Raw genomic sequence first — 15,739 nt, 5'->3', positions numbered from 1 at the left:
TCAGAAGGAGCGGAGAGGGCACTGCGGGTTCACCAGCAGGAACGACTGTGCCTGCACCCCGCCCGAGAGAGCCGTGGAAAGGCAAGGTCATGGGCCTCGTCTATCGGAGTTCCCACTAATAAGCTGAAAAACATGCAAACTAGCGAGTTCACACAGAAGTTCAGACATTCTTGGGGCATTACAGAGAATTATTTTGAAAACATACAATAAGATTATTGAGGGGCTGGTTTGTCAGGAAGCAGCAGCCCAGGCTCTGGGAACGTGGGAGCCTTTCCTGACACCGCCATGGTGACCAAGGGTCGCGGAGGGATGCTTGTCTCCCCGTGAACAGGGCTGCCTGTGTCCGGTTCCTGAGACAGGCTGGGCAGCTCAGAAACGTCTTCATTTCCTAGTGACTGCTGCCACCGAGGCCGATCCAGTCAGACTCCCGGGGTCACGGCCTGGCTCCTCCTCAAAGCCCCAGGCTTCTGCCTCTTCCAGGGGTGAAGTGCTGGAAAACAGGGAACAGAAAAGCAGATACCCCAAAAGATTAGCTGGGAGCGACAGAGACCTACGGGCAGATGCCCTAAACAGCACCATGAGATAATACATGTGAAAGTGGTTTGAAAAATTCCGAGTGCTACAAAAATAAAAGCTAATACTATTTGTATATAATAGCAAGGCTTAGCGGATCCACAGTATGAGCACTGAACCGTGGATAAGCTGGTCCTTAAAAATAGAACCAAAAGTACTATCTTTTCTCAGTGCTCCTAATCCATAATTCAGCCTTGTGGAAATTCAGCTGGACTTTGTGATGTGTGACGGTTGGTAACATGCAAGTACAGTCAGAGACCTTGACTTTTTTTTGTTTTTTAAAGATCAGCACCTGAGCTAACATCTCTTGCCAATCTTTTTCTTCTTCTTCTCCCCCAAAGCCCCCCAGTACATAGTTGTATATTCTGGTTGTAGGTCCTTCTGGTTGTGCTATGTGGGACGCGGCCTCAGCATGGCCTGATGAGCAGTGCCATGTCCGTGCCCAGGATCCGAACCATTGAAATCCGGGCAGCCCAAGCAGAGCACACAAACCTAACCATTCAGCCACGGGCAGCCCCGAGACCTTCACTTCTTAACCTTGGTTGTGGTCAGATAAGAAATGAGAGAATAGAAAGTGGCATCTTTACATTAATTAGTTCACATTAATAGGCATTACTTTATAATTTTCAAAGCACTTTGTAGCCTCAGAACGGCATGAAATAGGTGGGGATTATTATATCTATTTTCCAGGCAAGGAAACTGAGGCTCGGGGAGGGGGCGTGGCTTGCCGCAGCTCACAGGGCTGATGAGCGCATCCACCACACTGTGCGGTCAGTGGCCTCTAGGTAGGTCTGTGGAAACATGGCAGGAAGTGATTCTAAACCCAGAAAGTTGAACACTTGAACTGCAGCACTGCAGCGGCCGAAACCCTTGCCCTGTTTGCGCCTCCCAACGAAGCTGAAAAGCGCGCCTGGGATGGGGCGTGTTTGACTTGCCTAAGTTACGTCTTACCTGCTGCAATTTCTCACCAGAGCCGCTTGCTCTTGAATAATCTGGACAAAGGAGAGCTTGCTCCAGGATCGGGTAATTGCAACATGGTAATGTTGAGCACACTCAGCACTTTCCACCTAGATGTTATCTCATTAACCTTCCCCGTGTCCCAGCGAGGCACGAGGCACGGGCTGCAGGCAATGTTGCTGTAGCCTCCGTTCTCTAGGAAAACAGTACTCCTCGGTCAGTGGTGTGTGTCCCGTGTGTCCCCGCCCACCCCGCCCCGCCCCTGGGATGAGGTCCTTCAGCTCTGCAGCTATTTTGCTGGGGTCATAGGCCCAAACCTGGGGTTTCTTTTCAAAGGAAATAACTGGAGTGCACGCAGCAAATACTCTCTATTGCTATACTCTGAGCACAGGTATTTAGAAGTCTCTTATTGCTATCAAAAGGGGTGTTTGCTCTTCTATGACACTGAATAATAAGTGCTTTTTAAATGTCTGTCGCTTAATCCTTACAACGTTGGAAGTAGGTATTACTATCCTCTTTTTATAGGAAGCTGAGGCTCTTCAAGATGAATACCTTGTCCACAGACACACTGGCATTAGGTGGCAGAGGAGGGTTTGTACCCGGGTCTGAGTGACTTCAAAGTCAAGATGTAAGAGGCCAGCATCCTGTCTAAGGGTGGTTCCATACTTTGACCTCACAAGATAAAAGGAAAGAATGAGGACCCAGATGACACAGTCTTGTTGGCACCAACTAACTCTACAGGCTTGCCTCCATCACTGCAAGCACCAAGGTCTAGCAGAGGGAAGGTGCCAAGTGAGAGGGAGAGGACAGCAGCGTCCCACACAGCTCCACGCAGCTCGTGGGTGGGCCTCTCATCTGAAGTCAGGAAGGTCTGAAGACCCACAGGCTGTTCCAGGGCTCCCCGGGCCGCTTGGGAGTGTGTGCCCTGGTGCAGCGAATTAGGCAAGGCATTAAAGGATTCTCAAAAACAAGGCTAAAGGACAAGAGAGGTGAGGCATTGGAGAATCCGTGCAAAGGAAGAGGAGAAGGGGGGCTGGGAGGGGACCCGCATCGGCTGCTGGTGTCTGTGTCAGCTCCTGCTCGTTCAGGACCAGCCCCGGGAGAAGAAGGCCTGGTGTGACCCAAAGAGTCCTTGTTGATTTGTGAAAGAGTGAGTTTCAAGACATAGAATCTGCATTTTAAGATTTGCCCTGCCAAGTTCAGAAGGAAAAGAAATGCCCCAGCAGCCGTCTCAGTGAAACGAGGTGGCGACGTGCACAGAATCAAATCAACAAGAACACGCCTTCAAAAACCGATTCTAATATGCCTTTACTGTATTTACATTAGCTTCTGGGGTTAGTGTGAGAGTCTTGCTAATAAGAGCTTTCATAGAAAATTGGTTGTAAGGGGAGAGGTAGCTATGGTCCCAGGTTAATTATGATCCATGCCGTAATTTCACAGCTAGTAAGTCAACTCACAATATCATTTGTGTGAGTAGTTCCTTGAACCCAGGCCTCGGACGCAGGAGCAGGTGGCCCTAACCTAAGCGGAGCCGCCCCACCCCTGCTGCCTGGTGGCTTGAACACCGTGTGTACTTTAGGATGTTGACTCAGATTTGGTCAGATAATCTGACCAAATCCAATACTCCTTTTTACATCCTTCCATGGAAAAGTGGATTCAGATTAGGATCAGCCTTACTAATAAACACTCTGGAAATAATCAGCCACCTTCCCAGAGGCTATATTTCTCATGCAGTGTCCTGGTTCCCGGCATGTGACTAATCCCAAAGCTCTGATAAGCAGTGTGTGTTCAACGTCAATTATCAACTGGGTGTCAGGCCTGATAGGGCTGAAACAGGTATTTCCGGCTTTGTCAGATCAAACTCAACCTAATGAATACTTTTGGAGGTCTGGGGCTGATTCCTCGTCTACTTAAACTTGAGTAGCTTCTCTTCTCTAAATTAGCATAGAATTTCAAACTTCAAGCAGTCATTTGGTTATTCCCAGTGTCTTAAGTAGGTGAATAATAAATTGCTCAAAGACCCATGGTTTCCATTCTCGTCTTTTTCCGAAGGGATGGATTCTCACCCTCGGTGGCCCACGCCAGGGTTTTATCATTCCTGCAGGCAAATTTTCCCTTAAATCCGGCCACAGTCTCTCCTGCTTTAATTCAATTTCCTCTTTCAGTTAGGTCTTCAGAAGTCATGGGGAATAATTGTTTGATATCCCTTCCATAAAGCCCTCCATGAACTTGAAAACAGCAACCAAGTTTACCCATAGGCTTCTCTACCATGAGGTAAAACCGGATTCCTTTTGACTTTCCATTTTGACTCTATTTCCCCCAATAGAGGACTCCTAAATCCCGTCTGGTTTCTCCCCATTTTTATGAAGCGTGGCGGTGTACTGTGAGGATGCACTCAGGGGTTAACTATCTCTCAGTGAAGTCTGCAGGCAGCGCAGCTCCGGCCCCCCACGGAGCACACCACGGAGGAGGTCCCCGCAGTCTTCAGCAGGTTGGCGATGGCCCTCCATGTGTGGCCAGAAGCTCCCCGGCTGACTTAACTCTCAGACCTCATTGGCTAGGGTTGGGCCACAGGCCAGGGGATGGGAATGCCAGTCACCGTGGGTGCTCCCAACCCCAGCCCAACAAGAGGAGTCATTTCCTGAGCACATAGCTTGGTGGAGAGTGAACCTTCAAACAAAATCAGGGCTCTCCCGGCAACGATTAAGGGGGCAGGGGCTGTGATGGCTGTTGGGAGGGCAACCAGCTGTGTCTGCCACAGATGAGCAAAAAATTCTTCACACGGTTCAAAATATTAACAATAACACAACGAAACAAGTAATTACTGAGAACCCGCTAAGTGCCAGGTACGGTGAGAGCTGGCAGGCGCACAAGGATCAACACCACGTGGACCTTGGCCGGCAGAGCCAGCAATCAAAGAGGGGAGAAGACACATCCCATATCATTTCAAAATCGTACAGTAAGGAATGAGAGAGAGGCACGCAGAGTGTTCTGGAGGCACAGAGAAGGAACCCATAGCGCGACCACGGGGTGTGATTCCTGAGGGGAGGCCAAGTGGACTAGCTGTAAATGCGGAGAATGAGTCAGGCTAGGAAAGCGAGATGGGAGGAAGTGCAAGGTATGCGACTGTTGATTTTCTAGTCTCTGCATAGTATTTTATGTTTTATTATTATGGCTCATCTAAAGTTGATGAAACAGAAAATCCTTTCAAGCCTGGAGGGTGGTGTGCATTTCAAGGGTCATTTCCCATGAGTTCATTTCTTCATATTTTGTGTCTGGATGAAATCCATTTTATGATCTGTGAATTCCATATTTAAACAAGGAAGCCACTCATCCAGTAGGAAACTGTGTGAGGGAGTGAAAATGAATGCAGTTCTGACAGTGATGATGTCACTGGCTCTGTAAATGGGCTTGTTTTTAGACATTAGGAGAAAATTTCAGTAATTTGGACTGAGGGGGAACCAGTCAGAAAGAGTGGCAGTCCATCACTTAGAATGGTCTTGTTACTTTCACTTGTGTGTGTCTTAAGCTAGAATAGCCAAGAGTTCCTTATGAGAAGTGTGTGTTAAACAGATAAGAATGATTTCCTTGGCATCTTCACTGTCTCCCCAAAGTGCCCCTCAGATGACAAGAGACTGGAAAACAAGCTGTTCTTTCCTCTTGTATTTTTTTTTACACGATTTATACTTTATTAGAAAAAAATTGTTTTAACAGACGTAAACTTTAGCTTGGTCTCTGTTGAGTTGTTAGAGAATAATGACCACGTAGAGAATAATTGCTTTTTAAGACCTTCTCAGACCCATCACTGGAGTTCTGTATTGTGTGAGAACGCCATTCTCCTCTTCTAAATCTATAAGAAAAAGAGAATATTCCAGTAGACAGTCAGGCAAAAGTCATGAGCAGGCAATACAGAGCAGCAAATCATATAAAATAAGTTAGATTCCTTAATAATCAAAGAAATGGAAGTTAAAGCAAGATGTCACTAATCAAATCAGCAGAAGTTTTGGAAAAAGATAAATCAATAAATAAAGGCTTAATGACCAGGGCTGATGAGAGTGTGGAAAAGTGAGCATTAATGTTCTTTCCGTACAGAGATGTATGTATAAGAATGTTTATTCTAGTGCTGTTTGTTTAGTACAGAATTTTTAAACAGCTTAAATGTCCATTAACAGAGAACTGATTAATTAAATAATGGTATATTCATGCAATGGATTACCACACATCTGTTAAAAAGAATGAGAAATATCTGTGTATACTGGTTCTTTAAAAGTTGAAGATGTGTTATGTAAACAAAATAAGGTATAGAACAAAGTAAAAGTTATCTATTTGCACTTATCTGGAAATATTAGTGATCACACTTTCTGGAGGGGTGTGGGGGACGCTGTTACATGGTGACTGTGATTACCTTCGGGGAAAAGGACTAGCGGCAAAGGAGGAAGAATTGCACTTCTCACTTTATATCTTTCTGTGTGGTTTGAATCTGTGCAAGAATTGCTTTATTTTAAAACATGAAATGTGTTTTTTTAAAAAAAGAATAGGTTACATCTTCATGGTTTGACATGGGAAAATATCTGCAATATAAGAAGATAAAGAGCAGGTACAGAATAATCAGAATATTATGACCCTGTTAATGATTCTGCTTCTATAGAGATGTGGATGTGGACCTATAGTTTTGAAAAGCCTAGAAGGAAGTGCCCTGCCATCAGTGTGGCTGCCCCCTAGAGAGAGTACAGAAGTGTTGAGATGGCAGAAACCTTCTCTTTCTCTGTACTGTTTAATTTTGTACAGTGCTAGTGAATTATCAGAAAGAAAAACATAAATTTTTCCTATCCCGTCCTCCCCGTCCGTTCTGCATGAAGCGCTCTGCCTGCTCGATTGCAAAGACAAGGCTTTGGCACAGTCTCTCCCCTCGCTCTTCTAAGCTTACCCTCCACTATGTGCCTTTTGTTTGTTTATTTTTTATTTATTTATTTTCCCTAAAGATTGGCACCTGAGCTAACATCTGTTGCTGATCTTCTTTTTTTTAATTTTTTTTTCTTGAGGAAGATTAGCCCTGAGCTAACTGCTGCCAATCCTCCTCTTTTTTTTGCTGAGGAAGACTGGCCCTGAGCTAACATCTGTGCTCATCTTCCTCTACTTTCTATGTGGGACGCCGACCACAGCATGGCTTTTGCCAAGTGGTGCCATGTCTGTGCCCGGGATCCTAACTGGTGAACCCCAGGCCTCCAAGAAGTGGAATGTGCGCACTTAACCACTGCGTCACGGGGCTGGCCCCTAATCTTCTTTTTTTTTTTCTTCCTCTTCTTCTTCTCCCCAAAAGCCCCTCAATACATAGTTGTATATTTTAGTCGTAGGTCCCTCCGGTTGTGCCATGTGGGACGCCGCCTCAGCATGGCCTGATGAGCAATGCCATGGCCGAGCCCGGGGTCCAAACCAGTGAAACCCTGGGCTGCTGAAGCAGAGCGCGCAAACTTAACCACTCGGCCACGGGGCCGGCCCCCCAGCCATCTCCCTTTTAAATCCTACCTGCGAGGGAAGATTTGTAGTCAGAGTGGGACAGGTGAGAGATAGCTCCTCTGATCCATCTGATCTACCCAGCCTTACCCAACTAGAAAAACTGGAAAATAAAAATAAGAAACAGAACATTCAAACAAGACGCTGGAAACTAGTCCAACCCGTAAATGAAATCCACATGTAGTGTACCACCAGTTTGTGCAAGGAGCTGGCCGCAACTGAAGGGAGGGGAGCCACGGGCTGGAGCCCCCGGCCCTGGTGCCCCCAGAGACCACCTGGGGGGCCCCCCACTCTTTGAACCTCGTCATTTTTCTCACGTGCTCTTCATACGTGTTGCGCTGACTTAGGAGGCTGACATGAGAATTGGCTGGGGCAGGAGAAGAGCTATGGAAATGAAAGGTGATTAATCGCGTCAATGTGTAAGCCCTGGAGGACGAGAACTGTATTGGGTTTGTTATGACTATTATCCAGAAAATTAGGAGAAACTAAGATGTTCATTAACCCAAATATGCTCTGATTGAATAAAGAAAATGCTATGACAATCCAATCCCAACAACTACTCTTTTCAATTACTTTTCATCTTAGGATCTCAAAACACTTAAATGTCACTTTCAGTCTTATATCATGACTGTACAATAATGAGTGTGAATTGCTATTGGGCAACCAACAGTACCTGTGTTGACACATTTTCCAGCACTTCCCCCTCCGTCAGTGGTGAGGGTAAGTTTTTATCCCGGGTGAGAGCCACTATTACAGAAAGGGAGGGCAGCTCAGATGAGTCCCTGTGCTGGAGGAGAGCTTAGAAAAGAGAAACCTCGGCTCAAAGTCCAAATCAGATTCCCACTTCTTTCAGGGAAACCGGAAGAGGAGGTTGAGCAGGCCTGCGCAAGGGGAAGTGGCCAAGCAGAAGTTTCTAAAGCCCCACCACTGTTTAACCTATCCAGCCGCTTTGCTTTGCCATTTGTTTGAATCTTGTTATTGCTCTAGTTACAGAACTTCCACATGCCGACCCACAGAACAAGAGAGAGTAGTCTTTGTTGTAAGTTGAGAAAATATTTAAACATCAAGGTAGGCTATGGTTTTTGGCTGAATTGTGTCCTCCAAAATAGATATATTGAAGTCCTAACCTCCAAACCTTAGAACGGGACTTTATTTGCAAATAAGGTCTTTGCAGATTTCATCAAGTTAAAATGAGGCCATTTGGGTGGGTCCTAATCCAACATGGCTAGTGTTCTTATAAAATGGGAAAATTTAAATACGGAGACACACACAGAGGGAAGAAGATGTGAAGACACAGGGAGAACACTGTGAAAGGACAGTGGATTGGAGCGAGGTGTCTACAAGACAAGGAGCGCCTGAGGCTACCGGAAGCGGGACAGAGACGAGGAACAGATCCTTCCCCAGCACCGTCCCAGGGAGACGGCCTGCCAACACCTTCATTTTGGACTTCTGGCCCTGAGAACTGAGACAATAGGTTTCCATTTATTCAGTAGGCATCCACTCAGTTTGTGAGGCTTTGTGATGGCAGCCCAGGAAACCAACACGTCTACTCAAGTCACATGTCCTTGACAATGGTCAGAAAGGGGAGTAAGAGCGAAACCTCTGGCTATTCCAGAATGGGATGTTTGTGTGACAAAATGAGTCATAGGAGTTCATGGCTTTTCGATTGTGGTGGTGGGTTTTTCCAGGAACTCAGCCTTGAGATAGTTCTCTTCCTGCAGAATGTAGAGAGCCAGGAACCCCTCCCTCTGCGGCGGGGCAGAGAGCAGAGTGCAGAGCCCAGGCCAGGCTGGCAGGGAGCCTGCCGCCTAACGTGGACCACTGCTCGGCTCTGTGGAGCCGCTGACACTACGCCCGCAGCTGCTTGAAGCCCAACCTTTTACCGAATGGAGACAAAGACCACGACAGGGCTCCCAAAGGCGATGAAAGCCCTGAGACCAGGCAGTGGCCCCTCTAACACCCATCATGGACCGAAATCGGGGCCACGAGGCTTTGCAAACAAGACAGAACCTGAAAATCTCAAGAATACCAGGAACTGGGCCCTATCTGGCCAAGGATTTTTCTGTTCTTATTTTATTTTTGCTTCTTGTTTCTTTTTATTTTATTTTAAAACTTCCTTAGAGGGGAAAAATTAGCACTAAAATTGGAACCCCAGTGAATGATTTTTGAATGAATATTTGTGACAATATAATTTATCACTGGGTGTGTTATTCTATCGTATGGATTCAGTTCTCAGCTCCTCCTTTTGTTATCTTTTTGAAGCCAGGAAATCAAAGCAAAAATCCTCGGATGTTAATAAAAAGAGGGCCTTGGACCAAGAGGTCCCCACACGGCGGTACCCCTACTGTGGGCAGACCCCTGGGCCTGAAGCCGCCTTACCAGGAAGGACTCCTGGCTGCCTGGGGCCGCTCAGACCCAGCCGCAGTCTGTGCGGGGTTGGACCGAGGCCTCCATCCTGAGCCTTTGTGTCTTCATCGATCCTTAGACCCAGCTCTTCTGCCTCTGTCTAAAGAGTGGGCCAGAATGGGAGGGGACGACGGGCTGACATCAGAGAGGATCCTAGTCAACAATGTTACAAATTTAGGGTAATTTCCTCTATTTACCTCACCCTCCCCCAAAAAGAGACTTCTTTTGTCAAAAGAAAAAAACATGCGCAAAGTGCAGGTTTATTGTTGTTTTGAAGAATTTGAACACTGAGGGTTTTCCCTGGGACTCACTTTCAAAATCAACAAAAATGACACCTGCCTGAAAAGGAAAAATGGAGTCAGCTCTGTCATCATTCTTCCTCAGCAGGCTCCAAAGTGAGGAAGACAGTGGCTCCTTGGTCCCCGCTGCCCCCACACTGGCCCCTGCACAGTACTTCAGGTCCCAACCAGCAGCGTCCGCCCGGGGTTGGGAAGGGACGGAAGAAAGGTCACGGGGTTTGTACATTTGGTTGTCTTACTACTACTGAGCTGGTAAAATTGTTTTTCTGAGAGCTTCTTGTTCATCTGGTTTTTAAATACTTATTATGCTGCTTTTTTTTTTTCTCTGAAGGGTAAGAGAGAAGCAAACTTTCCACCGTGTTAGCTGTCACGGATTTTTCCTCCGCTGTACGACTGAGTGGCGGCAAGGCAGTTCCAAAAGGCGTGATTTATTTATAAACATATCTGGAAATATTTTAAAAACAAAAATGCTAAGGGTGGGGCTGGGTCATGGCCAAGTCATGAGAAGTAAGATGTTTATTCTGGAGGTTGGCATCAGCACCCTCCCACTGGTAGTTTTAAAGTAATTTAGGGTCAAGCAGAAACATTCTGATGATTACACTTACCTTCAGTGTTAGATTCCAGAGAGGGTGGACTCTAGCTTGCTGGGGAGCTGAGCGGAGCTGCTCCATGCTTTAAGTACAATCCTGTTTTGTAGGGTTTCTGAGAGGAATGCTGACGGGTGGTATTTAAAGAACAGCTGGCCAGGCCCAAGCCCTCACCTTTATCTCCTCCTGCTTCCTCCCCTTTGTGTGGCCTCGTTCCCTCACTGGGACACAGGCAGACAGGCGGAGACTGTCCGACAGACAGACGGGATGGGGAAGTCACGAACAAGACCCAACATGCCCTTCCCAGGTTCACTCACCACCTTTCCATTCTCTCTTTCTGTTCTGTCTTTTCTATTCCATTCTGTCGGGAGTGTTTCTTCAATTGCTCTAAGTGGGTAGGGAGAGGATGTCTGGTCGGTCAAAGGGCATTGAGATGGGAACAGGAGAATCAAGGAGAGGAAATAAGGGGCCAGAGATAAAGAAATAAGAGCTAGGAGAAGAGAAATAAATAGAAACAAAGATGATGAATAATACCAGGTACAGAACAGACAGGGAGCAAAATGAAAAAGGAGTGAGACACGGAGATTGTCCTGCAGAAAGAAACAATTCAAAAATAGGAAAATGTGGGAAACCTGAACACAAACAAACTTAGAAGCCCGTCCAGGAAAGGAAAGAACCAAATGGAAGTAAGAAATAGAATCCCAAACAGGAAGGGTGTCTGAGTGAGAAATGCGATGGCGGGAAGGAACAGAACAGCCTTTGTGGTGTTTCTGCAGATTAGAGGGAAGACGACAGAACAGAGGGAACCCAGGAGCGTTTATTCCTTGCACCTGGCAAACGAAAATTCACTATTTTTTAATCATGGAAGAAATATCTCTAAGAGCAGCGGGCCTTTCATGCTATGGACCTGTCTCTCATTCATCCGAGTCTCTCAGGACTCTTTTAAAAGTGTGAAAAAACCCAGCACGAGGAAAAGCACGTTTCCACCCAGATGACTTTTATATAAAGTTTATTTTAAAGATCTTTTTTTAAGACTTTATCTTTCCTTTTTCTCCCGAAGGTCCCCCAGTACACAGTAGCATAGTTTTAGTCATGGGTCCTTCTACTTGTGGCATGTGGGACGCCGCCTCAGCATGGCCTGATGAGCGGTGCCAGGTCTGTGCCCAGGACTCGAACCTGCGAAACCCTAGGCTGCAGAAGCGGAGTGCACGAACTTAACCACTAGGCCATGGGTCTGGCCCATATAGAGTTTATTTTAGAAAGATAACTTCTTGCAGTCCTTAAAGTTCAATCTGGGTTACCTGCCCCTGGTGGTGAATGATCCTGAGCTTTTTAGACCCTATAAATCCCAGGATAAATGACAAAAATATCTTGGTCCCTTAAAAAATAGGGATAAAAAATGAAATAATTATTTCCATGACTCCCATTTCAGAAGGCTGCCTTACAACTACTAAGTTAGAGGTTGCCTTGTAAGTTTAAATAATTTAACAAATGGAGTAATAAAAAAATGTAAGTAAAGCATAAACTAATAAACACAACACATACCCCGAAGTAAAGATTGGTTATTTCATTACTGCAAATTGCTGTTACTAAACATTATGACAAATTACCAAAAAGAGGCCTCTCCGCCCCCTTCTATAATTTCAGGTTATTAATTTTATTCACATGCAAGCAATGTTTTCCGTGTATGCCTCTCTTGCTCTGTTTCTCTAATGAGGAAACAGAAGAAAAAAAAATGGAGTAGATAAAACGCTCAAATTGGAGCTGAAGCAAATGAAAAAAGATATCAGAAACAAATAACATTATCAGCGTTTAGCCCCCTAATAAGCTCTTATTTATTTAGGCCCTATTAATCTGGAATTTATAATAACTTGATTGGGATCTGGGCAGAAATTTTCCTTCATTTAGCAAACCTGTCTCGCTAAGTGGTGCAGAAGAATGATATAAATGAGATTACAAGGGGAATGTTTGAAATACATCTTTGAGCACTTCAGGCGATCTCTTATATATGAATAATTAATATAAGAATACATATCATTCTTATCCAATAATGCTCTGGTAATTCAGAAGGAATTTGTTAGGTCACCCTGCAGAGTAGGGAGATGTGGGTTTATCACTAAACAGCCCTGTGACCACAGGCAAGGCACTTAACTTTTTCAGCCTTTTTTTTTTCTGACCTGTAAATTTAGGCCGATAATATCAACTCTGCCTAGTTCGAGGGGGTTGTTATGAGCATGAAATGAGAGGATGGGTGGGAATTCATTTTGAAATCCATAAGGTACTAGGAAAATCTCTTTTATTTAAAATGAATTTAAAATTCATACTTTTCACTGATTCAATCTGACCATCTTTCCAATAGTTTACACCAGTGAGGTTTTTTCTTTATACAGCTTCAGTGAAAAGAAATTCCCTAATGAATTAGTGTGTGTGTGTGTGTGTGTGTAAGTGACACACACACATATACATAAACACACACACATATGGATATAAACATTTCTCTCTCTTTCCACCACCCCCACCTCTAACAGATCTTTGGAGTCATTCTTGGTATTCTGAGTACACTAAGTCTACTTAACATGGCACAACTGAAGAAAGCTGTTGTGTGCACTTGAAAGATTCCAGGTGTTGGAGTCTGACAGGCTTGGGTTCAAATTCAGGATCTTCCACATAGATGAGTTAGCCTCCACAGTGATCCCTCCGAGTCCCAGTTTCTTTGTCTGTAAAAATGGCTAATAATACCAATTGTATGGGACTTTTTATAAAGACCGGGAGAGACAAGCACACGGCACAGAGTAGGCACTTCAAAGTGATGATGATGGTTAATATGACAGAGAAGTTGTCTTGCAGTGCTATTTGCCTTGGAGAAAACACTCAAGATTCCTCACTTTGGAATCTCTGGCTCCTATCACAACTTAGCTCCCAATGGTGAAGCCAAATAGAGCTGCCATCACAGTGTCCTGTACGGTTTTTTACACATAGACAACTTACATTGCTTTTGGTGAAACGTATGTTGCAAAGTATTAAAATCATGTTTCCTCAATTCTAAGATACCAGCTTTTTCACATTTGAATGTTTCGGAAATCTGAATGAGCTGCACAATCATTGTCAAAATAAACACATCAACTGCTAGGTAGAGACATTGCTAAGAGGAGTTGTCTTTTGCTTATAACGGCTGAATTCGGCCAAATCTTTTGGAATAAAGAATTTTCAAAGCCAGGAAATGTTGATGTTTATGCTGCACTCAGACACAAAACATCTGTCTGTCATGCTCTTTCAAGAGAAGCTGTTGAACGTCCTACAAGATGTAATCAATTAAAGAAAAAAAATTTAAGAATCTATGTCAGGGGTGCTACAGAGGTCAAACTCACAGGCACTTTTATGAAAGCGTCACTTCTGCTTAGCAACGGCCACCGTTCCGGTGAATCCAAGAAATCTCTAGAATGTGAGTGAAGATGGTGGGTAAGTGTGTGAATGAACTGTACCCTGTTTGTTGGTAAAAAATTGTGTATATTCAAGGTTGCGTTTCTTTTTTTCTGTCTCCAAATAAAACTATCTTTTAATTAGATAAATTAATCTCTTTTCTTCTAATTGGCAGACAGCAGAGAAAGCTTCTAGTTTTTAAAATCATCTAAAAACAGGGTTAAATATAATTAAATTTACACTTATGATGTCTGCAGTTTACTGTATCTGTTATACGTCAATAAAACAAAAATTACAGATAGATGTGCACATGTATTTAGCTTGAATAATTGAAGATTTATCAAAATATAACCAGTTACAGCTTTTGACCTTTTGATCTAAAAGTCCTTACAAGGTGGGTGTTATTATCCCTGACCATCTGAGGTGGGTATTGTTATCTTTACAAATGAGAACGCTCATATATAAGGCGCATATAAGTTAGTTACCTACATGAGGTCCCCCAACTGGAAAGTGGTCAGGGAAAAATGAGAATCTCGGCATTGACTCGAAAGGCTCATATTTATGTACTTCTTCACAGTCCCTCTCAAAAATATACAGAGTGGGTTCTGTTGTTCTTGTTTCACAGGTGAGCCCTTAAAACTCAGAGAGGTTAAGTAACTCGACTGTATCCCACAGCTTATAAGTGGAAGAGCCAGGATGCACGCCTGGGCCTCTCCAAAGACCCTGTTGGCTTGTAAGACAATGTAATGCCTTTCTTGGGGAGGATATGTTCTTCAGACGTGGTTTTTTTTCTTTCTTTCTTTTTTTTGTGAGGAAGATTGGCCCTGAGCTAACATCTGTTGCCAATCTTCCTATTTTTGCTTGAGGAAGACTGTCACTGAGCTAACATCTGTGCCCATCTTCCTCTATTTTATGTGGGATGCCACCACAGCATGGCTTGACGAGCAGTGGTAGGTCCATGCCTGGGATCAAAACCTGCAAAGTCTGGGCTGCTGAAGCAGAGCGCGTGAACTTAACCACTAGGCCACCAGGCTGGCCTTTCTTTTTTCTTTCTATTTTTTTTAAAGATTATTTTATTGAGGTTGTATTGGCTTATAACATTGCGTAAATTTCAGGTGTTGATTATTATACATCAGTTTCTGAATAGACTGCATCGTGTTCACTACCAATTGTCTAATTTTTATCCATCACCATACATATGTGCCCCTTTACCCCTTTCACCCTGCCCTCACCCCCTTCCCCTCTGGTAACCACTAATCTGTTCTCCTTATCTGTGTCTTTGTTTATCTTTCACATATGAATGAAATCATATGGTGTTAGACATGGTTTTCTTGATATCACATTATGATACAGCCTGACAGTGAGAATAAGGGTGGGAAGTTGGGGAGGAAGAGAAGGAAGAAGCAGCTCTTAGAACTCTGAGGGAGTTGCCGCTGCTCTCTTTAATCCTGGCACTCCAGAAACTGGAATTTTCCTCTTGAAGTGAGCTTCTTTAGTTGCTTTGACTGTGGGTCCCACCGCCAACGAAATTTAGTTCACACCCATTGGGATATCATGCCCCAAAGCTTCTCTAACTTGGAAATGTATTTTCCTTTCTCCTCATCCGCTTCCTAGTTTGCCCCTATATGCCTACACCACTTAAGAGAAAAAACAAAAACCAAAACCAGTAGAGGACTTTAAGAAGTGCTTTTCTCAAACATAGGAAGCCCACACGAGCAGTCACTGTTGTCTTGCTCAAAGATGGACCAGCCTGGGGGCCAAGCTGTGCTCCTTGGTGCCAACCTGCAAGGTCAGGCTGGCTATTTTAGTCTCCTCTGTGACCCACCATTTGTAAGTTAGTACTAATCCTTTTAGATTCCAACTATACCAATCTAAAAAGTGCTAGTTTCAACAATGATTTATTTTGGGCCGTTTCAATTGGCTGCATTTTTTTTTTTTATTAGGAACTAAAAATTGTGATTTGGGTCACCTCCACTGCCTGTG

At 44.4% G+C, this 15,739-nt stretch overlaps 1 long non-coding RNA gene across 1 annotated transcript; it reads right to left on the bottom strand.

Annotated features, from left to right (window-relative positions):
• Positions 1–5,189: 5,189 nt before the first annotated feature.
• LOC111769630 (uncharacterized) lies at positions 5,190–14,953 on the bottom strand. Its single transcript, XR_011430351.1, has 3 exons — positions 9,786–14,953; positions 7,057–9,546; positions 5,190–5,380 (listed from the first exon to the last, which is right to left on the bottom strand). It is a non-coding gene; the product is annotated as an uncharacterized lncRNA (long non-coding RNA).
• Between the last annotated feature and the right edge of the window lie 786 nt (positions 14,954–15,739).

The sequence above is a fragment of the Equus caballus genome, chromosome 21, assembly GCF_041296265.1.
Source record: "Equus caballus isolate H_3958 breed thoroughbred chromosome 21, TB-T2T, whole genome shotgun sequence".
NCBI lineage: Eukaryota > Metazoa > Chordata > Mammalia > Perissodactyla > Equidae > Equus > Equus caballus.
The sequence above is the reverse complement of the archived record's forward strand: the minus strand, read 5'-3'. Positions and strand labels throughout refer to the sequence as shown.